Genomic DNA, 25,326 nt, shown 5'->3' on the forward strand with positions numbered 1-25,326 from the left:
TTTAGTATAATTATATTAAGCTTGATAATTTAATAAAAAGAAAGATGAAAGTTGGTGGTGGTATTTCAGTCTTTGGTCCCCCCTTGGAAAATGTCAAAGTATATAAAACTTATTGATATTTATAAACTATATTTATCTTACTCACAATATCACAATGGGCATAAATTATTTTTAACTATTTAGCGAACTCAGCTTTTTTGTTAAATATAACAATAAAAAGTAAAATTTCATAGTAACACAAAACGCGTCGTCAAAAATAAAATATTATTCAAAGCCCTCACTAACTAGTTAATACTATATATAGACATAAGTTCACATTACATAAAATGTTTCCGCATACAATTTCAGAATTTCATACTAAACTCAAACAAGTGTAAATTGCACTAACTTTACCGTGACACGTCTACTTGATTTTTTCATAAAAAGCATCAGAGAATTTTTGAATCAAAATAGTTTTAATTATTTCCCCAAGCTTATACTTTTAAAAAGCTTGCCCCAAAAAACTTGGCTTATCAAAAAGCAAAATTCCTCGTGGCAACACGTCACGACTTTTAATACAGTTTATTAAAGTTGATATAGTGTAGACTTGTAGAGGTTAGTATTAGAAGACTTACAATTCTTAGTGTTGTTAACTATAGATACTTTTTTTTAAATAATCATTTATTTACAAACAAGATATATACAGTGTATTACTAAAAGAAATTAAAAACTAGCTTAAATCTAAAATAGGCCCTTGAGGCATTGTACCAAGGATGCTGGCGGCATTTCCTCGCTGTATCGCAATGCTGATACGTTGTGCGAGGTAGCCGCCAGCTCTTCGGTCACCAGATACTTTTATATTACGAGTATATCGTAACTAGTAGCTAATTTATACAAATATTTGACATTAAATGTTTAAGCTTAGAATAAATTTAAAAGTGGAAAAATTACTGTCTTGGGTGAGACTTGAACTCACGGCCTCTGGATCGATACTCCAGCGCAGATGGCAGAGCGCTGGAGTATCGATCCAGAGGCCGTGAGTTCAAGTCTCACCCAAGATAGTAATTTTTCCACTTTTAAATTTATTCTAAGCTTAATAGCATCGTTCGCAGACGTTTCTGCTTGTTAAAAATTAAAATTAAATGTTTACCCAAGCTACTGGCTGTTGTACTTATTTTATTAATGTTGTCATTTATTTTTAATGTAACTATAATAATTTGATGTCACTGTAAATGCTGTATTCAACTGACAGTGACAGCAACCGCGTTAACGCCACTGCAGTAATGTAGCAACAGTAATGCAGCTGGGGTTGCCACCCGAATATATGTGACCTTAAAAAGTATTTGGAATTAATTACACGTACTTTTTCACTTTATGCTTTTGGAAAAGCTATAGAATTTAAACGATCGTGAGTCATATATTAACATTCACCTCGTAAGACCCACCATATAAAGTTTTTATTTTTTATTTGAACTTTATTTTATATGTAAATTAGATCGAATTTCGTTTGTTTTAAAAAGCAATGAAACAAAAGAAATGCTACTTTATTTGGTTCATGAAAGGTTCAAATTGGATTGCACGAATATGGACATTTAGTCTCAGGAGGTTAAATTAATTTGAGTCACTCGTGTATTTCAGCAAGTTTCAGTCACTCACGAGACATGTTTCTGAGAGCGTAGGTCTCCATTTTCAAGCATTAATTAGTACGCTCTTATAAAAGGACTGAGGACAAGTTTGCTTTGACGACGCGTTATTATGCTCTCGTTGACAAACTGCCGTATTCGAACTTCAAGATATTCACAAGAGACGACACGTACGAGATCCATTCTAGATACGTTATAGTTTAGATTTCAACTAGTTCTCTTTTGCAGCGCAATTCGGACAACCAATGTCACTTTTACGATAGATCGTGTTAGATATCTATTAGATGTGAATTAGATCTCTAAGTAATATCTTGTGGAAATCGTTCAAGACTATCTCCAGAATCGCGGAAATGTCAAATTTGGCAGGTTAGATCTTAAACATATCGTTATCGTATCTTGGCGATGTCTATAACAAAATCCGAATCGGGCCCAAATTCACGCACCAAAATCTAGCATTTATAAGTAACTAGCGACCCTCCCCGGCTTCGCACGGGTTAACAAGTTATACATAAATCTTCCTCTTGAATCACTCTATCTATTAAAAAAAAAACATCAAAATCCGTTGCAAAGTTTTAAAGATCTAAACATACATAGGGACAGACAGACATCGGGAAGCGACTTTGTTTTATACTATGTAGTGATTTCAAGCACGTTCATGCTAGTTGATGCTAGCAAATTAAAATAAAAAAAAAATTTGCGTAGGTTTTGAAACAATCGCTACGATCAGATTTTTTTTTTTCTTGAAACACTTGTTTCCCTTATTTGAATGTAAGCCCTCACACCAAACAATTGCCTACTATTGTAATTTATAAAGTTATTATTGCTGAAAATCGTACTAGTTCAAGAGGCTGATTTAACCCATATAATATAACCATTGGGTCGTTTTCAACCTGCTGGCAAAAACTCACTCTTACTCTTTAAAATTAGTAGGAGAAAGAAATCGTTACCTTAAGGAGTTTACACCAAAAACTAAATCTGGGCATATAATGGGTAAATATTTAGTAAATTCATTTTTATGAAATGCTAATATAAATATGTTGTCACATAACGTGCAAGTTAAATAAAGGAGTAGAATTAAGTACATACTCCGACTAAGTATAAAGGCCTAAATTCCAGTATGAACAATTAAATTACACTCATTTACTTAAATCTACAAACTCATACGCCAAAGGCATGAAAATGCAATGTAAAATTACTCTGTACCTAAAAGCAAGTATAACCTTAGAGTTGCGACACGCTTGCGCCCGTGAGGGTTAAACATACGCAATGCGACGAAATTAAAAACGTGTTTTAAAATAGCTAACTATAGGATACCAACAACCTACGTAATTTGGTGGATTTCTTTATTGCTGACCAAGCTTTGGTGGGGAACAACAAGACGCCAACCGTAATGACGTAGCAAAGCTAGCAAAGCAAAGTTTAAGTATACAAACGAGTATAGCGCTTTCTCTGCTCCTATTAAAAATTATATAAGACTATCCCGTTCAATTTAGTATTTTTTCCCGTTCACGGAACAATGGTGGGTCCAGACATTTTGGAAGCATGCGTGGAGCATAAACCAGCAGAGGCCCTTTCGACAATTTAAAATATAAAGGATACAAGTACGCTGTCTCTATCAGGGATGTTGCGAATATCCGCATCCGCATCCGCAACCGCGGAACATCCGCATGATTTTCAACATCCGCATCCGCATCCGCATCCGCATAAAATCGATGCGGATTTAATGCGGATGCGGATGTGGAACAGGTCGGTACAGGAACGTCTTAGCATTGGCGTAAGTGCTACACTGCTAGGTAATTTAGTCATTAACCAAAAAAACCTATTAGAAATGAGCAGTCAAGCGTGAGTGGGACTTAATGTACGGAACCCTTGGAACGCGAGTCTGACTCGCACTTGGCCGATTTTTTGAAATAAAAATTACTAAAATGTAATATTTGACGTTTTTTATGATACTATCTTGACATCCGCATCCGCATCCGCATCCGCGGATGTGAGCCTTTAAAAATCCGCATCCGCATCCGCATCCGCGGATGTCAAAAAATCGGCATCCGCAACATCCCTGGTCTCTATAGTATAATTGATTTCAACTCAGGCCCCGTAGACATCATGCCAATCGCTAACGCTACGTAGCGAACGAAACGCAACTGTCACTGTCGCACTAATAATGGAAGAGTGATAGAGTGACACAAAGCGTTTCGTTGTCGTACCGATAGCGATTGTCTCCTTGCCTAGGGCCGGCTGTGCGCACTTACGTCGCAGCCTACCTCATTTTCGCGTCACTAATCCTATAAAGGCTTACGCGAGCAAAGTTCCCAGTATATTTTGTCACTAATTAAAAAGTAATTGTACGCGCGGGGCGCGTCCTGAGAACGCCGCGACCTCAGTCGAAACGAAACGACCTTTAATTAAGGATTGTTTATACGTATCCGTATAGATAGGCATATGTCTGGTTACCCTTTCCAGTTGCGGTGTCGCGATGCGGTACTATTGACTCGCATTAATTGGAGTTTTTGTGAGATCGTATTGAGTTTTTTTCGCTGTAAAACTGTGTATAATATAATTTATTATTACAGATGTTGAGCGTTATTTATACAGATAGAGTGTCACATGCGTATTCTGGTTTAAATAACAAGCTACAAATTAGGTAGATCTAAATCAGATCCATATTTGATCCATATCTAATTCGTTACTTGTTATTAAAATCAGAATACGCCTGTCAAACCAGAGAAGCGCACCTTTAACACATTCATTGCCACCCAGCCAAACAAGACATCCGCGCCAGGCCACAAAAATTTCGTCGTATAAAGCTGTAGTATCACGATCCCGACTATCGGGTCGTCCGGCCTGGGAACGAAATCATAAAATACCCGATAGTCGGGTTTTCGGCACTGAAGGGCCAATTCTAACTTTAAGATACGTCAAATACTAGAGATTGAAACGATATGGATTGGATATGTCAGTATCAAACAAGTGTCAAAAATGACGTGTTTGTTTGAAGAACTTTTGACACTTGTTTGACACTGACATTTATCCAATCCGTATCGTCTAGTATTTGACGTATCTTAAAGTTAGAATTGGCCCGTGAATGTGTTACGAATAAAGCGGCGTAGACGACAGTCGTTATGAGAACGCGCAATGCTACGCGCGTAGCAATACGTCTTATTTAATCGATATCACGTACGATTGATGGGATACGTAGAAGCGTAACGACAATCTGTCATACGGCGCGATTCGGGAAATGATTTAGAGATTCACTAGATATGAAATAGTAAAGATATGTGACGTTCCACGGCAAAAGGTACCTTATGGATGGCGGCTAGCGATTACGCTATTAGTAACGCCGCTCTAATATTCAGCAGCCGGGCAATGCTACCTTTTGTCGTGGAACGTTACATATCTTTACTAAGTATTTCATATCTAGTGAATCTCTAAATCATTTCCAGAATCGCGCCGATAGTAAGCGTCGATCGGGTTATGCGAAACCTGTATATTTTCGTAGTTTTTTTCACGAAACTTGTAAAGCGTTCTGACCATGTCTTATTTAAGATTTCCAATATAAAGAATCAAAAATCAAACTAAGTACATGCAAAAAAATGGATTTGCTGACATTCAGTCACAATTGATACAAAAGATAAAATAACTATCATCTTTGTCATGTCTTGTGTTTTAGCTTTAAAACGTGTTAAAGTATAAACTACTCCATTCCAAACTAACGTATATGTCGCAGTCGGATCGTATAATCCGCCGTATTACATTACGGCTAGCCGTTTTCAAAAACAGGGGCGTTTTGAAATGCGGCGGTTGAACGACTAGCCGGATTGAATGCGGCTGAATGAGAATCCGCCGGAATGTATTCGGCGCCATACGTTCTTCAACACGGCTAGCCGTAGTGTAATACAGCGAGTCATTAGCCGCCGCTTTGACAGTTTTTAGTTTCCATTTTTAACACTCGTGGCGCTGCCTGACATAACAACAATAAACTATGAAAAATGCTGGGGTGTCCATCAAATCTGGAGTTCGTCGGACTGTTTCTTTTCAAAAAACATTTCCTTCGCAACTATTTCTGAGCGGTTTGCCCTTCGGGCATCTGAAGCTACCTAACGAACCTAACCTACCTACCTATTGATTTAGTGAGACGTCCGTGAAAACATTACACTTTGGGGAAAAAGCGTAGGTAGGTAAGTAGGTTAGGTTAGTTAGGTAGCTTCAGATGCCCGAACGGCAACCGCCCACGGTGGGCTGGCCTTAGGCCATAACTCAAAAAAACGCATGTGGTATTTTTTGGTTTCCAATGACTGAATATTATTAGCTAATAAGTCTACTTTTATCAGGTATAAATAGATCCCGCATAACTAATTACTTTCATTCTCTAACAATCCTTGAAAGTTAACGCAACTCCCGTTTGTACGTGCTCTCTTATCAAAGGCTCATTAAGTGAACGTCATTAGTAGTGAATTCCTGAGGCGATAGTGATTTTAGTGATTATTATTAAATATGGAGCTTAAAGAATCAGGTATGTTGTTTCATTTTATATACAAAGTATAACTTTTTCATTAAAAGTATATTTATAATAATAGGTCTACGAGGTAACAAAAAGTCATACAAACAGGATTAGAATATTTTGTTTACTTAAACTTCTAGTTATGTTCCCAATGAATTCTAACATCGAAAGTAGTATTGTTTTGAAGCTTGATATCTCTAAATTACCGGCCATAAAAGATTATATGCAGACGCTTGCGGGTTTGATAGTTAAAAGACTGCTACGCTTGGGTAAGCGAACGCGTAGCGGCTCTACGAAAATATTACGAATGACAATTCACCTTTTTTTTTCTTTTTTTCAGATGATATGTACATCGCATCATTTACAAGAGGATTTATATTCGAACAATGGCTACCTACGAGTGGTTCAGATATTGAAAGATGTCGTCAAGTGCTGCAATATTTAATACAAATGGTACCAAATGCAGAAAATGTGGATACAAGTAATTTGAATAACGTCATCAAGTATATTTGCAAACGAATCGTGGTTTTTTGGAAATCTTCTGGGAGAAAAAAGTGTGCAGTTCTCAAGACACATGCGGACTGGTTCAGTGAGAAGCAAAATGTAAATCTGCCAAAAGTGAACAAAAAGGCGTTAATTGTTGATTTGGAGCAACCATCTTCATCGGGCCCTTTGGGAGCCCGAGCCTCGACTGCAGCCGGAGGACGGCCAAAAAAAGATTTTTCGGCTTGTAGTAAGCGGTCAAAGCGTAGAAGATTGGCAGCTCTGGCTTCATTTGATGAATCAGCAGTTAGTGATCTGACGAAAACAACTAGTTTCTGTGTTAGGCTAAAAAAATATTGTTTTTGTTACTATTTTATTTACAAGATTTATTTAACCTTTGCATATATTTGTTCTTTAGCATATATTATACGAAATAAAAGTTTTTTTACTGATTTTCTGTTAATAAATAGTTATAAGTAACATACACATTTAAGGATTAATTCTACATGTATTAATCTGCATTTTTGGTTATTTTTTATTTACCTATGCTTGTCTGTTAGCATAATAGGTATATTATAATATTATACATAAACATATTTTATTAATGTATTAGTATTAAAATGTAAATAATGTTAATTAACATAGATATTTAAGAATTAACTTTTTTATTATTAAGAGAATGACTTTTTTGTTAGAATGTATGAATATATTTTGCATGCAATATACCCTAACACGTTTTTTTTTTAATATACTACATACATAATAATTGTATTTAAAGAAAAAGTAGAATAAATCAGGAAAAATCATATAATATTAGTTATGGCCGCCTTCCCTTGGCGCGCAGCCCACCGTGCCGCCCAGAAATAGGAGCCCCGCTTGCGGGGCTCCGTCTATTTAAGTTGTGAAGGAAATGTTTTGGAAAAGAAATCATGTAGTGCGGTGGGACCATGGTAAAAATAAATTAAATTGCATACATTGTCAAACTCCGGTTACGTAGGCGACCGAGAGAACTGGTCACTCTACAATCTAAATAGTAGATACGATGCGGCTAAATGTAGGCCACCTTATTGAATAACGTATCGCAATTACAATCCGGCTAATCGTCGAACCGCCGTATTTCAAAACGCCCGTTTTTGATAACGGCTAGCCGTAATGTAATACGGCGAATTATACGATCTGACTACGACATATACAGGGTGGCGCATTCAGATCGGTCAGTATGGGAAAATCTGAAACTATAAGACATACGACGATCTCTTCTTAGGAACCATGTCATCGATTTTAGTAACAAGAAAAAGTGCATTCATACATTTAAAAAAAATGTGTACTCAGCTCGGGAATCGAACCCGGACGTTTTGAAAAAAAAAATCTAAAATTATTTCTATTTAGATATCGATTGTGTAGGTCTTAAGCAGTAAATGTTACTATGAAACATGATGTCTGAAATGAATAAAATGCATTGTTTTCATATCCTTTAATTTATTTTAGTATGTTTTTGAAATGGCCACCATTTTTTTCAATACATTTTACATAAAAAAAATTTAAATGTATGAATGCAGTTTTTCTTGTTACTAAAATCGATGACATGGTTCCTAAGAAGAGATCGTCGTATGTCTTATAGTTTCAGATTTTCCCATACTGACCGATCTGAATGCGCCACCCTGTATATTACCTACAAAGAGAATACAACCTCTACGTTTTATTACCTACTTCATCTTATGTCACTACCTATACCTAAAGTTTTCATGTGAAAGCCGAGTTGCCTTAGTAACGCCGCCGCTACGACACGAGCTCTTCAGTAGGGCTATGATGGTCGACTGTATAAATGATATAGTTGTATAAATGATGATAAAACTGGCATTTTATCCAGTTCTTATTGATTTGTCGTCTTTTCCACTTTTGACAGCGATAGTCGTTAAACGATTAACTGCATAACATGCTCGTTGGATAATATGTCACTTGTCTACTTTTCCAACTTAAACTTAGTTGATAAGTGGATAAGTTAAATGATATAAAAGTCACTTGTCTAGATTTATACATTTTTATAACATTCATACCGTTTTGTCCACTTTGACAGCGATAGACGGTAAATGGCTACGTTTGTTGGATAGTTAGACATATAGTCGATTTTTGACGGCTAGCCTTTGATTAATTTATCGTGGTGCTCACTGGGCACGATAAGGTGCTCTCATGGTATAGAAGTGGTGAAAAATACAATTTTTAGGGTTCACTCGTGCGTCTGTCTGTCCGTCTGTCACAGCCTATTTTCACGGAAACGACTAGACCAATTAAGTTGAAATTTAGTACACATATGTAAATTAGTGACCCCTCACCCAAAGACGGACATGACTTCCTCGCGTTGTCCCGGAATTTTGCCACTGCTCATGGGAGCCTGGGCAGCTTGGCAGCTAATCCCAGGAACTGGCGTGGGCACTAGTTTTTACGAAAGCGACTGCCATCTGACCTTCCAACCCAGAGGATAAACTAGGCCCGTATTGGGATTAGTCCGGTTTCCTCACGATGTTTTCCTTCTCCGAAAAGGGACTGGTAAATATTAAATGATATTTCGTACATAAGTTCCGAAAAACTCATTGGTACGAGCCGGGGTTTGAACCCGCGACCTCTGGATTGCAAGTCGCACGCTCTTACCGCTAGGCTAACAGCGATTTTTTTTAAGTACAATAAATAGGTTAGAAGTTATTTAAGAAAATAGCCAAAAAATTACCCCCTCCCCCCCACCTTTATCTCCGAAATTACTGGGTCTAAAATTTTGGACTCGCACTTGGCCGGATTAGTTTTTTTTATTCAAATATAATATATACTATTTGAAGTTTGAACCAGGGATGTTGCGGATGCAGATTTTTTGACATCCGCGGATGCGGATGCGGATGCGGATATTTAAAGGCTCACTTCCGCGGATGCGGATGCGGATGCGGATGTCAAGATTAGGTACTTAGAAAACGTCAAATATTACATTTTTAGTATATTTTTATTAAAAAAAAACGAAACGTTTAGTATTTGAGCAAGAATATAGGTGCGTTATATTTAATAAACAGTAACTTCGCCGACTTTTCTGGATCTAGACGATTTCGTTATAGGTAATGACGAAATTACCTAACACTTACGCCGCCGCTAAGACGTTCCTGTACCGACTTGTTCGACATCCGCATCCGCATAAGCTCCGCATCGATTTTATGCGGATGCGGATGCGGATGCGGATGTTGAAAATAATGCGGAAGTTCCGCGGTTTCGGATGCGGATGCGGATGTTCGCAACATCCCTGGTTTGAACTCCATTTGTATTCATATAAGAATATCATTACATTATTTGTAGGGATGGCAAAGATATCATTTCTTCTTGGCAGCTGCTGCCATGGAAGAAAAGCATCAACAAAGAAAAATTCAACGACGTGCCATAAGGGATACATGGAACCCTTTTGATATGCCCATCGAGGAGTTTCGGCACATATATAGAGTGCTCAAAGACTTTGGCACTCTATTTGTGTGCCGACCTAGACGCCGACCTCAAACTCAACATGGCGACGGATTGCCGGCACATCTTAAAGTACTTAATTAAAGATATAATGTAGCACTGAGGACGTCACTTTCTGAGAACGCCACTTTCTGAGGACGTCACATTTAGAGTTCGTAACTTTTTTAGCATAGGTACGATTTAACAGTATAAAATACCAGCACGAAAGATGTATGTAATGCCAGCAACCAGATTACCTGTTCGACATACGGTCGCTTTTATATCCTACATACCAACACCAATCTCTGTTTGCCTTACGCCTGACTGGTAGAGAATACCATTTGGCAAAACGTCCTATGTTTCGTGCAATAAAGTGAAAATAGAGAGATTAATAATAATAAAAAACAATCTAATTATGTTTAAATCAGAGTATTTAATTCAGAATACTTAAAAACTACAAGCACCAAAACATTTAGCCACAGATTGGAGTTAGGCCGGAAACAGCTTCGATTCCATACACATAAGGGCGCGTGTACACGGTGCTGCCTCCGCGCCGCCGCCCTCGGAATAATAAACCAACAGGAACCGCCATTAACAGGCGTTCCCCTCTGCCAAAAGTCGGCGGCCGCCGGTCAAGGAGGTTATATAAAACTAGTTGCCATACGTCATACGCCATTCAGCAAACGTCAGTCTAAGCGGAATGTTAGGAGCAGAAAATGCCGAATTGTAGCGTTTTCTCCTGTAAAAACCGATCGGACACATCTAGCTTACTTAAAGAACACGTTTCTTTTCATATGTAAGTACTATTACATGTAAATATTATCAAATAGTGCACTAATTTAGCAAAAAACTAAAAAACATTGTCAATCTGAAAGTGATAGGTACCACTTCATGGTACTAGATCTAATTTAGGGTAATATTTAAAGAAGACTTTCTAAATATTCATTAGGTATACCTAACTTCTAATTTGCGTTGCTTATTATTATATAATTTATATAACACATTATTTTTCTATAACACCTTATTTTTATATCAACATAATCCATTCAATGAAATAAATAGTATAAATCATAAATAACGTGATATTACCGATATAGGGTCATTGTGCTAGTTTCCGTCCATGCTCTAGTCTCTAGTTTTCGTACATGACATGACAGATTAGCAAATAACATATTTGATACTTAATTTGCTACTTGCCAAATACATTTTTTATGTAGATAGATACTCGTATATTGTCTCGACATTAAGGATTGCATTAAGTCCAAATTTGTGCAGCAATGTAGATTTATATGTATTCAATTTCGCCAAGTGGACGAAAACTAGAGCTGGACGAAAACTAACGCACCTACCCTACTACTGTTTAAAAGTTCATTTTTCGCTTAGTTTCTATCGTATATTTTTTATTTGACATGTCCAATATTTGTATTGTATTTTATTTATTTTAAGGTATTTACTGCCGTCATTTTCCATAAATAGGAACTTTTAATTTATTACTCTGGTATCACTCTACCATAGTTAGCGATGGGACACCATAAAAACCAATATCGATAAAATCTATATGAACATTGTAAATATATTGTTATTTTGATTTCTTTTTTTAGATTTCCAAAAGATGCAATAAATTTTAAACATAAGTAGTTTTCAGCTTATCAAGCCATCGAAAACCTAAAAATATCGCAATATCAGTCATGATTTAAAGATCTAAGAACTGCATAAGTAAGTTTGTAATTCCATATAAATATATGCTGTTACAAAGTTACTGTTGCAGTTCCTACAAATAGTAGGTAAAGTAAAAGGTACACTACGATGTATGTACGATGTGAGTATGTGTTTAGTTATGATATATGTATACATAGTATGGGTATGAGTACCCGAAAAGAAGGACTGTCTACAAAAAGAGATGAGATCCCATCAAAAACATTACTTGTAAAAAGGTGCAAGTCTCGCAACGCTTTTATTACAAAAAGTTCTGAGATGTAACGTGAAACCAAGTCGGTTACTTTAATCAGTGCCCCTGGCTGACTGTTAAAACCGTATCAATAAGATATCTTTAATTTGTAATACATATAATGACTTGGCAATCGCACATAATGCTTTACTCGTACCGTACTCGTAAATATGTGTAATGCTCAAACTGCAATTAGCGCTAGCGTTAGGTATGTTCAATTAGAATTATTTTTAATAGGTGACGATGATCCTTATGTCATTATGCAGCCGTGCGATGGCCAAGTCATTATACGTATTACAAATTAAAGATATCTTATTGATACGGTTTTAACACCCCCTGGCACTGATTAAAATAACTGACTTGGTTTCACATTAGCATTACATCTCAAAACGTTTTTGTAGTAGAAGCGTTGCGAGACTTGCACCTTTTTACATGTAATGTTTTTGATGGTTATGATTGACTAAAGCAGACAGTTAAAATTCAGTCAATAAAATATCGACAATATTATCGACAAGTCCCTCGCACTTCTACGTTTACTTAGAACTGACATCATCTCGTTTACGGACAGGGTTGTCTGTGTTTGTTCTTGTATTTGTGTGAATATAGTTTATGCTAGTGTTTGATAATTTTGTCGTGTGCGTGTGTAGCGACGCATGCAAAAAATGCATTAGTGTTTACATTATTTGTGTGCGTTCCTCGCCCCCCGCGCCGAAAACGGCAGAATTTTTCACATAGAAATTAGTGCGTGTCACCACTCCATATTGGATTATTCCTCCGATCCGCCGCCGCACCTTCGCGCTATGTACACGAGACGCGTAAAACCCGCGGCGGCGGCGCGGCGGCGGACTATACTTGTCTCGTGTACATAGCGCGAAGGTGCAGCGACGGCGCAGCGGCGGCGCGGCAGCGGGCTTTACGCGTCTCGTGTAAACAGCGCGAAGGTGCGGCGGCGGCGCGGCAGCGGCGCGGAGGCGGCACCGTGTACACGCGCCCTAAATGTTTCGCACAGTAGGAACCAGGGATGTTGCGAACATCCGCATCCGCATCCGCAACCGCGGAACTTCCGCATTATTTTCAACATCCGCATCTGCATCCGCATCCGCATAAAATCGATGCGGAGCTTATGCGGATGCGGATGTCGAACAAGTCGGTACAGGAATGTCTTAGCGGCGGCGTAAGTGCTAGGAAATTACGTCATTACCTATAACGAAATCGTCTAGATCCAGAAAAGTCGGCCAAGTTACTGTTTAGTAAATATAACGCACCTATATTCTTGCTCAAATTCTAAACGTTTCGTTTTTTTTTAATGAAATAATACTAAAAATGTGATATTTGACGTTTTCTAAGTACCTAATCTTGACATCCGCATCCGCATCCGCATCCGCGGATGTGAGACTAAATATCCGCATCCGCGTCCGCGGATGTCAAAAAATCGGCATCCGGAACATCCCTGGTAGGAACCATGATTTTATCATACGCCGCTGTGATTAGCTCGTGAAGGTATCACGGCAAGCTCGCTGACACCAGTTGAAGGTCATTCCAACATATTTACATTTAAACGGACTGTCGCTCCTTTTGTGACAACATATTCTTCAGCATACCGCGTCTTCTGTCATGTCTCCATAAACTCTAACGTCTTTTTTATCTGCGTATAAAATCAGCTCTTGCAGTTTTTTTTTAGACAATATCTCCTCTCCTGTGGAGAATAGGCGTCCAAGGATTTTTTCTTCATAGCGTTGCCGAATTTCAGAATATATGTTCAGCCATCAATCACTTCTGCGTATGGAGTGATCCATACTCTCATAGTTCTCATGTTCTGCATATATTTAATGCAATTTATTTGTTTGTTTTCTTCCTATAGGTATAGTTTACGCAATGAATTTTTAAATTAATATTACATTGTACTTTTAGCCTGACTGACAATGAAAATCTATCATGTCGCCGATTTGACATCGCTGATTTTTTTTCTATAGATGGTCAACCAAACCTTGTCAGTAGAAAAAGGCGCGAAATTCAAATTTTCTATGGGACGATATCCCTTCGCGCCTACATTTTTCAAATTTGGCGCCTTTTTCTACTGTCAAGATCTGGTTGACCAAGTATACAAATAGGTTATATCGTTTGTCAAAGCACTGTCTCATTTCAAATATAGACAGAGAGAGACATACTATCTGTGTCTTACACTAGTACTAGCACCCAAAAGAAAAGGATGAGTATAGTTTGTATTGTTCTTATTTAATGACAAATTGGTTTGACCAACTATACTTACAAGAATGCACTTCGTTTTTCGGGTAAAATCGGACGTAATCGCGTAATAGAAAATGACAGCGTCGTACTAATTTAGTTGCAATCTATGGGAGTCCAGGCAGGAGGAGCAGTGTAAACAGCAGTATATCAGTTAAAATAATGAACATTTATTGAAATGCATCGTCGTCTTATATACTATTCTTAAACCTACGAAAAACAGAAAGATAGGTATCTTAGAACTGCAGAATATAATCTACCCTTTGACGTAAATCGCGCCTCTCACGAGTGCGATGGCATATCTTCTATCCCGCTCACAATCGCCGGTTGCATGAAGTGGGTAGTAGAAAATGCAGCAATTCAGAACTACCGCAGAGAATGTTGCTTTCGAGAGTAGCACGCCCTGTCTTCCATCTCGCTCCAACCGTTGCGTAAATACGTGCGCGCCGCCTGCGCGCGCCTCAGTTGCGTCCGGCCGTCGATGCGAACGTATGTCCCATAAATCCAACACTCAAACTATACAGGATGGTCTATACCACAACGTACAAATTTTTTTTTAGTTTCCTCATATCGTGGGCTATTAGGAGATTCTTAGAGATGACGTTCGGTGCCTGACTTCGGTGCCGAATTTTATTTTTTACTTCTTTGATACACAACTTTATTTCCTAAAATCTGGCCTTAATATAAAAAAATATTGGTAGTAGCCCACGTAGTGATAAAATAAAAAAAAAATGTTGGACATCGAGGTTTGTAGTTTGTACTTACCGCCCTGTATAGAGTAGTTAATAGAGTCAGACCGAGAAAAGTCTGCAGCGATTTTGATAGCCCACGCAGTGCAATCGTCATTTTAAACGTCAAACTTCTATGAATTTATGACGGGTAAATATAGCTGGTCAACCAAATCTTGTCAGTAAAAAAAGGCGCGAAATTCAAATTTTCTATGGAACGATATCCCTTCGCGCCTACATTTTTCAAATTTGCCGCCTTTTTCTACTGTCAAGATCTGGTTGACCAAGTATAACACTTGCACTGCGTGGGCTATCAATATCGCTGCAGACTTTACGAGTAGCAAGGAACTAGGACCGCCTTAGATTGCGATGGACAGTCTTTGCATCAGGAAAAATCCGGAGGGGGTCAAGGCCGCTTTCAAACAGGCGAGGTCCCAGCTCCCGGAGCATCCCGAAGTCTCGACACCGAGGGAGACGAATAAATACCCGCTCAGCGCCGAGTATTTATCTTTTTAGGGTTTCAGGAAAAACGGGACCCTATTACTAAGACTCCGCTGTCCGTCGGTCTGTCTGTCTATTTAGATGATATATTTCTGTTGCCAACAACAAATAATAAGTACTAACAACAAAATAAAATAAATATTTAAGTGGAGCTCCCATACAACAAACGTGATTTTGTTGCCGTTTTTTGCGTACCTAATGGTACGGAACCCTTCGTGAGCTAGTCCGACTCGCACTTGGCCGGTTTTTAAGAGACGCCGCATGCTCAGCAGCCGCTCCTGCCGACCGCATTGTACGACTAAGATGCGGGGCGGTAAAAGTACTGACGCACGTGGCGTCCCACAGTAAGCACTTACCTCTTTCCCACGGCACCAGGGTCTAGTCGTCAGACCTTATGCCGTCCGATCGGCTAAAGCCTGGCGGCTCAAGCATACATGGGATATTAGGTAACTCTGACAATAAGGCTCTCCTAACGATGTCATTAAGAACATGGTGCCGTGGGAACCTCCCAGCGCAACGGCAGCAGCTCAAGACATGGTGGCCGTTGCTCCCCACAGTGGAACCGTAGATGCATTGGTGGGGTTGGCATACCCATGGCAACCTATTAGGCGGAGAGCAACGGCCACATGCATACATAGGTGGCTACGTTTGGGGAGGGCCTACAATTTAGTTGATTTTGACACATGGTTTGACGTATAAAATTCACCGTATTTGAGGTTAATAAGGTCTACTGTCCTTAAAATTTTGTATGAATTTACAAGCAAATATGAGCCTTCGTTAATGAAGTATTGCAGCCGGTTCTACCTTAATTCGATAATGTAGCTTATTTCAAAGACTATAAACTCTAAGTACTTAGAAATAAAGCTTCAAAAGCTTTAACCGTGGATAACTTTTAACTATCAACGTCACATGTGGATATGTGGTGATAGGATGTCATTCATTAAAATACGCTTTAAGTAAACTTGTTTAGAATTGATTTTTGAAAAGCTCAAACCACGGATGATTTTTATCAGTCAATGGCAAAAGTAGATAAGTGGTGGAATGTGATTAAGTAATCTATTCTTTAAAATAGGCCTTAAGTCATCGAGATTAAAATTGATTTTTCAAAAGCTCAAATCATGTCACGCTATCATTAGTCACTTGTACTTTATCCTCGCGTCTTTTTTACCAAATTTAATCACTTATCAGGTATTTCACATATCACGCAATAAATGATTAATGATTTGGTGACAAAGCATCATAGCCCTCCAGGAAACACTATTGTTTGTCGCGGCGTTTCGCGCACATTTTCACTTCAATCTACTAAACCTCATGTCTATTCCTTACTATAAGTATATTCAAATATAACCTCTATATTTTAAATGAGAAGGTGTTATTTACTAAATTTAAGCTTAAATTATACGAGAATGACGAAGTAATTTAATTCGCACTAAACTTTAATACGTCACGTTGAAGACTTCTTTTGTATTCATTTGTTAGATTTATTGCACTATAAAATGAGTGGCTATTTGCTTCCTTAATAGTTGAGACGTTTCAATACAATGTTTTAAGCTGACGTTTCATTTCGGGCACTAAGATATTGTTACAAAATAGCAATCTTTATTGGAATCACAAAGTAGTTTTCTTATACCTAGCATAGATAAGCAGTAAATACTAAGTATCTTACAAAATTATAAACTATCCTTTTAATATAAGTACCAACTAAGTACTTAATATTAAACTTAAATGCTTAATTGTGTCTTTTGATATTTGTTAGCAATAAAGATTTTTTTAATGTATTGTATTATAAAAGTGAAGGTTTGTTGCTATGATTATTCTTATTCTTGTTGTTAGGGGCTATATAAGGCTCCACAGCCTATGTATCACTGTGACCATCCCTGATCTATTGTGATCACCACCTACTACAACTCTCAATCCAAACCTGCAACTTCAAACAGCTATAGGATCTTTTTGATCCCGAGAGACTTTAACTCCTCCGGCCTCATTATGTATCTGCCCAGGATCAAGTCACGAGTGCGCATTAGGCAAGGGCACTCTGTGAGGATGTGCAAGGGCGTCTCCTCTGCCTCCATACAGAGTCTGCACCGGCCCATGTCACGTTTCCCCATAGTGTGCATGTGCTTATTTAGGCAGCAGTGCCCAGTAAGCACCCTTACCAAGTTGCGCAGTTGGTTCCTAGACAGCGCTAAGGCGTTCGAGGACGCCTTTTTGCTGAAGGCCTTGATAAGCGCTTTGGAATGGTTCAGACCTGTTGTTTCTCTCCAGAGCTGAATGGTTTTGAAGTGACAGTAGGTCTTTAGGGTAAGCCGCGTTAGGCTCTTGGGAATGCCACAGAACGGCTCAGGATATGTTTAAGATCTAACCTGTCAAATTTGACATTTCCGCGATTCTGGAGATACTTTTGAACGATTTCCACAAAATATTACTTAGAGATCTAATTCACATCTAATAGATATCTAACACGATCTATCGTAAAAGTGACATTGGTTGCCCGAATTGCGCTGCAAAAGAGAACTAGTTGAAATCTAAACTATAACGTATCTAGAATGGATCTAGTACGTGTCGTCTCTTGTGAATATCTTGAAGTTCGAATACGGCACCTTAAATCTAGTGCCGCTATCTATACAAACCGTGCAAAGGTAGTGCAAAGTCTGCTTTTGCAAACACATATCATAATATTGACGACGACGAACAGATGACAAATATTATACCGCGTTTGCCGACCTCCTTGTTACGGAGTTTAAGGAGGGTAAACATTATTACCAGTGGCGTCACGTGCTCACGTGCTTCGATGGGACACGGAAGTTTTGCATTAACTTGAGGTTTGCTGCTAATTCAAAGTCACGTGTCGATTTTCAAATTAAGGCCGACCGCTAGCTGGCGCGGTTGCACGGAACGGGTGAGCGGGTAAACGAAGAATAGTATGAGCAACGCTAACTGGCACAGACGTGTGCGGCGGATTTCACTTACCTACAATGGGACCCGCGTGCGTGCGCGAGGAGTGCGGGACGCCACTTATTTTGAGTGGGTTACTAATAGACAATTCTTGGAAACTGGAATATAACTTGAACGTCAGAAGAAGACGTTTCGAAGCAAACAACAAATTCTCCAGTATTAACATTTACTAATATACTTATACATAATATAAACTTTTCCGATAAATATCTATTTTTAGTATTTACTGGCAACATGGCACAGGTTGGGAAAAATTGATTCGTATTTATTCAAGCACGTACTTGTTCGCGAATTGTCATTTCCGCTGAGGCTTATTATTGTACCTATATTTTCTGCTAGGCTATTATACAAAATTGAAAATATTTATTGAAAAATATTACAAAGTGGTTTAGTGACAAAAATAACACTACGAGTCGAGTTCAGGTTATAGGAACCTAGGGTAAAAAATGTTTTAGGAACCCATAAAAATAACTGAAAAACCGGCAAATATTGTATTGTTAACCTCTATCATTAATTATTAGCCTTACTATTATAATATATAAGCAAGCTCAGGATTCAATGTTTCATTTGACCCTTACATCAGTATCCTAGCATTTCCCAGATTACATTCCTAGAGGCACAGATACAGACTCTTTAAAATTGTATCGATAGATCCTATACTTACACTTTGTGCCGTTACGCGGGCCTCTAGTTCTCGAAAATGTCCACAAAGCTTCTGCACAACATAAGGGTTGACATAAGATAGCCTTCAAAACAAAGGTTACCTTCCTTCAAATAAAGGTTACCTACCTTCAAAACAAAGGTTACCTACCTTCAAAACAAAAGTTACCTACCTTCAAAATAAAGGTTACCTACCTTTAAAACAAAGGTTACCTACCTTGGTTAGTTCACACTGTGAAACAACAATTTGTTACAGTAAAACTTCCCAACTATAGTCCAATACTGCAACTATGGCCACAACTCCACAAGTTCAAAAGGAAATGAAGTATCAATACCAATGTTCCTTTTGTTTTACTCCGATATACCTTGCCTTAAAACTACAAAAAAATACAGTAAAAGACACACCTGAACAAAAAACTTACAGTTAATTTTGGACCATACTTGGGAACTTTGGACTACCTTTAGTTGGGAGGTTTTACGGTAGGTACCTATTTAACTTTAGTGCAAAGACGATGCTTTTAGTACCTATGAGTGTATTTTCTGAATCGGAGCTGCTCCTAGGTTAACTAGAGAAAAGTTTTATAGGTGTCTCTTATATAAACTTCAGGTATCTAAACTATTTTGACGTTATTTTACACAGCTTATCCAGTCACCTCGAACTTATCCTTCTCGCATGAACTGCGGCAAAATGTGCTAGCCGTGTAGTTTAATCTTTAACATGTTACGACATTGATACCATATTTTATGTTTACAGACTGTCTAACATGGGTAAAAACTATTTGAAAGAAACGATAAACACTTTAAACTCTCGCGTTTTGTACACATATTTAAATACACAAACCTTTAATTCAATTTCTTTCTTTAATGCAATTTCTTTGTCTACCCCGAACATTTTTATTAACTAATTTCGGGTAGTTTAGTGGTGTTTTATTAATATCTCCGTTGACATTTGTTGGGACGTCAGTCTTTCCGTGACCACAGCTGGTGCAACTCAGCTGAAACGTCGGAATTATAGGTAAAAACAATTAAATTATATCGCGGTACACCCGTTTGTGTAATTAAATATGAGAAACGATAAATTACGTGTTTTACTTAAATTCAGTGGGATATATACTGGTGGGGATTTGACGACTGGTCTCGGACTTAGTCAATCTGTGTAAGAATGTCCTATAATATTTATTTATTTATATAGTGTTAACAATCGTCTGTTCATTTATAGAGTTCCGTACCCAAAGGGTAAAAACGGGACCCTATTACTAAGACTCCGCTGTCCGTCCGTCCGTCCGTCCATCCGTCCGTCCGTCCGTCTGTCACCAGGCTGTATCCCACGAACCGTGATAGCTAGACAGTTGAAATTTTCACAGATGATGTATTTCTGTTGCCGCTACAACAACAAATACTAAAAACAGAATAAAATAAAGATTTAAGTGGGGCTTCAATACAACAAACGTGATTTTTGACCGAAGTTAAGCAACGTCGGGCGGGGTCAGTACTTGGATGGGTGACCGTTTTTTGCTTGTTTTTTTTGCTTGTTTTGCTCTATTTATTGTTGATGGTGCGGAACCCTCCGTGCGCGAGTCCGACTCGCACTTGGCCGGTTTTTTGCTCCTATTTCAAGGTTCACCCCGGAATTAAATCAGAAGTAGATGTTCCTACTACTTCTACAAAACTCCACGAATCATTTGGGAACAATTACCAAGAAATGTGAGTCCGAATAATGATCCATAAATGCAAAAACAGTATTACAACGCATTTTTATTGCAAACGCCAGCCCGATAAACTCCAGAGCGTCCAATCGTGCCCGTCGCCTCCTTTCAGTAACTAAGTCTAACAATCCAGGAAAGTTGAACCGGGCTGTGAAACGTCACTTTTTGCTAGTCCGACGGTGCTATTACAATAGGCTACGGGGCACAGGCAAGTCAACGACTCAGATAAACTGATGTTTAATTTTTAACAAGCAGAAACGTCTCTATTAAGCTTAGAATAAATTTAAGAGTGTAAAAATTACTATCTTGGATGAGACTTAAACTCCCTCTGAAACGATCGATCTTTCGAACAGACTTTTCTTTTTCATCTTAGCAAATCTTTTCAGATAAACTGATATATTTTCTATACATTATATATTATTCGTGTCCACCGCTGGACATTGGACTTTGATTATATGTCGTTCTGGATGCGGCGGTTCTGTGGCAAGTCAGTGCCATCTTTTTAATATCGTACTACTATCTAATAACTGCTAATGAATGAAAGCTGACGAGCTAAATGGTCGGAATGGCTTTCGGTCGTTTCGAGTAACACAAGGTAAGGGTTAAAATACGATATTAGACTTCCAAAACAAAGGCTTTTCGTCGTTTAGACGTTCGTGATATCGTACTCGGCACTCGCTGACACCATCTGTCTTAATCTCGCAACAAATTTGAGTATAGTCGGTTTATTCTTATGTCAGTTGATCGACTATTATAATAGCGAGCATTATTGAGCTATATTAAGGTATGCCGCAACTTCACCAGACCGCCTAGCATGACTAACGTTCCCGCGGTTGACCCAACTGCGCAGCGACGCCATTTTCCATAGCGCTGACTAGACGCCGATGCTCAAAACGCTAAAGTGTGGGGTGTCCCTTAATCCCACGCTCGCGCTGCCCTTTAGAATCAGAGTCCAGTTCTACTCCGCGGACTCACTGACCCGATTATGCCAGAGTTTATCGGTTGAAAGTACTATTACAATGAAAACACGCCATTTTAGATGTAGAACGTTCATTAAGGCGAACAGACTGCTCAGCTCTGATTAGACGGAAAAAATGCAAATTAATTTTGTATTCAGCAGAAATGCCCGGTTGAAGTAATGCTTTTAATATACAGCATGGATTAAAAATGAACTTACAAAGAGTAAATTAAAAAATATTGGGGTCGAGCAGGGTGATACAATTGAAAAGTATTACTTACTACCCTTCCATCTTTTTTTTTTCATGATAGGTATATTAATTATTTAATAAGTTATGGAAATATTGGTAAAACAAACGTTAGCGTAGGATAATGGTAAAACCTTAAAGGTGACATTCCATTTCCAACTGCAGCTGCACTACTGCTCCGGCATTACTGCGGCGGCCTGAACGCGTCGGTGTGATTGTCAATTTCCATAGTAAATTGAATGACAATACCGACTGCATGTAATATGGTCATTTTAACGTATTTCCGACCGCAGCTGCACTACTGCTCCGACACTACTGCGGCGGCCTGAACGCGTCGGTGTGATTGTCAATTTCCATAGTAAATTGAATGACAATACCGACTGCATGTAATATGGTCATTTTAACGTATTTCCGACCGCAGCTGCACTCCTGCTCCGACACTACTGCAGCGGCCTGAACGCGTCGGTCTAACTGCCAAATTCCATAGTAAAATTAATGACAAGCCGGACTGCACGCAGCATGGTGATTTTCGCGCATTTGGTGTATACTGCGGCTGCAGACCGCACGTCAAATCTGTCACTGCACTGAAATGTCTTGTACGGATATGATGGTCGTTCTTGTCTACGTGACAGCGTGATAAAACGGTGTCCGTCACTTTCTTTCCCACGGTGTTAAACAGTGACAGTTATTTTATCACGTGGATAAAGATGGATAAAGCTATCCATAATAGGCTGGCTGGTCACAGATATCAGCCAGCCTATTATGGATAGCTTTATCCATCTTTATCCACGTGATAAAATAACTGTCACTGTTTAACACCGTGGGAAAGAAAGTGACAGACACCGTTTTATCACGCTGTCACGTAGACAAGAACGACCATCATATCCGTACAGTAGTTCTAAGCAAAGAGGATATAACCAACTACGTTCTAAGGAGTTTATAACACCCAAGGATAAACAATCCCGATAGTAGAGTCTCTTCGGAAAGAGAAGAGTCGTGGAATGTATTGGGCAACATACATTTCACGACTTCTCTTTCCGCACAGATTCTACCTACTGTTAATTTTTTGCTAATCTGTATCGAGCCATATCACAAAGCAAGGTAGGAAACTATAGTCGAGTATAGAGAGTTAACTATAGTCTGGCAAACCCAATTTGCCAGTAGGTAAATATGAACAAAGAAAACTCTACTCATCGATTTGTTTGGGTGTTAGTACTAGCCTAAGACAAATATAATAATAATATGCTTCTCTCTGTCTATGTTTGAAATGAGACAGTCCCTGGCCAAACTATATTTTCCTAGGTATTAGGGGCAAAGCTTTGTTTAAAACAAAATTGATTCACGAGAGAAGCAAATGGTGGAAAAAATTAAAATATTGACAGTTGCGGTGGTTTCAAGGCTTGAAGCAGGGGGGGGACACTAGAAATGTAGTTAACGTCAGTAAAGATGCAGGCGATTTCTATATTTTGCCCCCGACAACATACTATTGCGTAAAGTTGACTTCCGATTACACAAACTACGTCACCAGATGTCACTATAAAATTCATATAATTTTAGTGGCATTAATATTAAAATTAAAATAAGTACGAATTAATATTTTTAATTATTATAATTTTCAATTAATATTGCGAAAAAATAAGAATTTTGTTAAAATGTGATTTAATTATGCTGTTTGTTTATGCTGGCAACATTTGCATAACCGCCAAGACCATAGAGGTACAATCATATATATAGATGAAATGGGCGAGGAGCCAGTTGACCGAACGACATGCACTTATGGAACTTTTAGTATGAGTAGCAGAGAAAGCGCTTTTGAAATAACCCCACCAAATTACGTAGGTTATGTTTGGTAGGTTGTCAGGAACGTCAAAACGTGTTTTTAATTTGGTCATGGCCAAGACATGCAATTTTTAGCTGTCACTGGAAGAGCGTAAATTAAAAATATTTAGTATTTATTTATATTTAATATATTTTTATATTTAATATTTATTTATATAGTGATGGTTGAGCCATTTTCTTCGTTATGGTTTGGTTATGGTGCTGGAGGAAATTAGATTATAGCCCGAATGAAAACACATGCCTGCCCTGCCCTGCCATGCCCTGTTGAGAAAACCTCCAGAAAGTGCGTTGAGTTCTGTGTTATTTTGTGCAATATAGACGCTATTTTAGAGTAAATTTATTTCGTGGTAGGTATCTAATAAGTACCTACTTTTGATAAGGCACGCCACTATAGATAAATCTGCTACAATGCCTAGGCTATGTGCTTGTATTGTGCGTAGTAAATTATTCAAATTTTCTTATTAACATGTATTTTCTTGTGTGTGAATGCTTTTTCACCACACTCGCTTTCTTTTCTATTGTTTACCTAAAATTGTACTTTCCTAGTGATAATGTGATGTAAAACATGTATGCAATAAACATATTGAATTTAATATTCTGTTTTTTTCTTTATTCCATTATTGATAACATTAACCTTTTCCCCATAATGTTAGGTCTACTTGGGCGGTTTACAAGTACATTTTTTGTTTGATTTCTTGTAAACAATTAAAGGTTTTTGTTACAAGAAACCAAACAAAAAATGGACTTGTAAACCACCCAAGTAGACCTAATATTATGTGGAACGAAAGTACACGTATGGATGCATATGTAGTTATGCACGCACACAATCATACTTAGTTTCGGCGGAGAATCAGAGATGGCGCTTTCAAATGAGTTTCCATAAAATGCTTCAAGAGGGCTCTCTTTACCTATATACTTACTTTACTCTTTGGCTTGAAGGTTAAATAAACTTTGCAGAGTACCTACAACACGGATCATCACACCAACTCGAGGAAAATATTTATTATTCAGATTAATTTATTAAAAGTTATTTATATCAGCCAAAGTCAACGAAATAGCTTTCTTCATAAAGGATTTCTTGTCTGGTCCGTCAAGTTTTACATGGTCTGGTTATTAACTTTACTATCAAGAGCGCCGTCTCCCATGGTCACCTGCAACACAAGAGCAATTATAAGATTTCAATTTGCGACTGGACTATAAAATATGAAGTGTAAATTGCTCAATTATAGCACTTACAAATGCATCTATTAATTTATACCTTTATACCTTTAGGTACCTGAAGAAAGTAAAATTGCTTTAATATTGAACCTCAGAAAGATAAATCTGTAATATTTTGCTAATACCGAACGACGTGTCACATCGCCTTCTCCGGAACCCACGAATCACTTTGCAGAAACCAATGAAAGACCTGATAAAAGAACCTACCTGGGGACGTTTATCGTAGACTTCTAAATCCAGCCGGC

This window comes from Cydia amplana, chromosome 16, assembly GCF_948474715.1.
Source record: "Cydia amplana chromosome 16, ilCydAmpl1.1, whole genome shotgun sequence".
Lineage (NCBI taxonomy): Eukaryota > Metazoa > Arthropoda > Insecta > Lepidoptera > Tortricidae > Cydia > Cydia amplana.